We start from the raw sequence: 415 nt of genomic DNA, 5'->3' as shown, positions 1-415 counted from the left end.
TTGGGGCATGCCACGATGCGGTTGAAAGGTTTTTTTGCAAACACCCACCCAAACCCAAAGAGGAGGGGGGGGTGTGAAGCAGCAGTCACAGGGCCAAGCGTGCCCCAAACTCCCTGGGTTCACGGGGAGGGCATCCCAGGGCACTTATCCCGGTGCTGCTCCCCACCATGGGGCTTTGGTCCATCACCACCATCCCAGCGATGCTCGATAAGGGATGAGAGGATGGGGACCTCCTGGGGATGCTCCCAAAATCTCCTGTGTCTCTCCACCGGGCTTCCACAGATCTCTCAGGCCACTTGCCACCCTGCCAGGATGAGGACAGGCTCCTGCATGAGTCCAGTGGGGACAAACCCCAGGGGAGTGTGGTGGGGCGAGATGCCATCTCCCTCCTCCCGCTCCCCGGCCCTTGCACCTT

Source organism: Egretta garzetta, unplaced genomic scaffold (assembly GCF_000687185.1).
Source record: "Egretta garzetta isolate BGI_Z169 unplaced genomic scaffold, ASM68718v1 scaffold287, whole genome shotgun sequence".
NCBI lineage: Eukaryota > Metazoa > Chordata > Aves > Pelecaniformes > Ardeidae > Egretta > Egretta garzetta.
The sequence above is the reverse complement of the archived record's forward strand: the minus strand, read 5'-3'. Positions refer to the sequence as shown.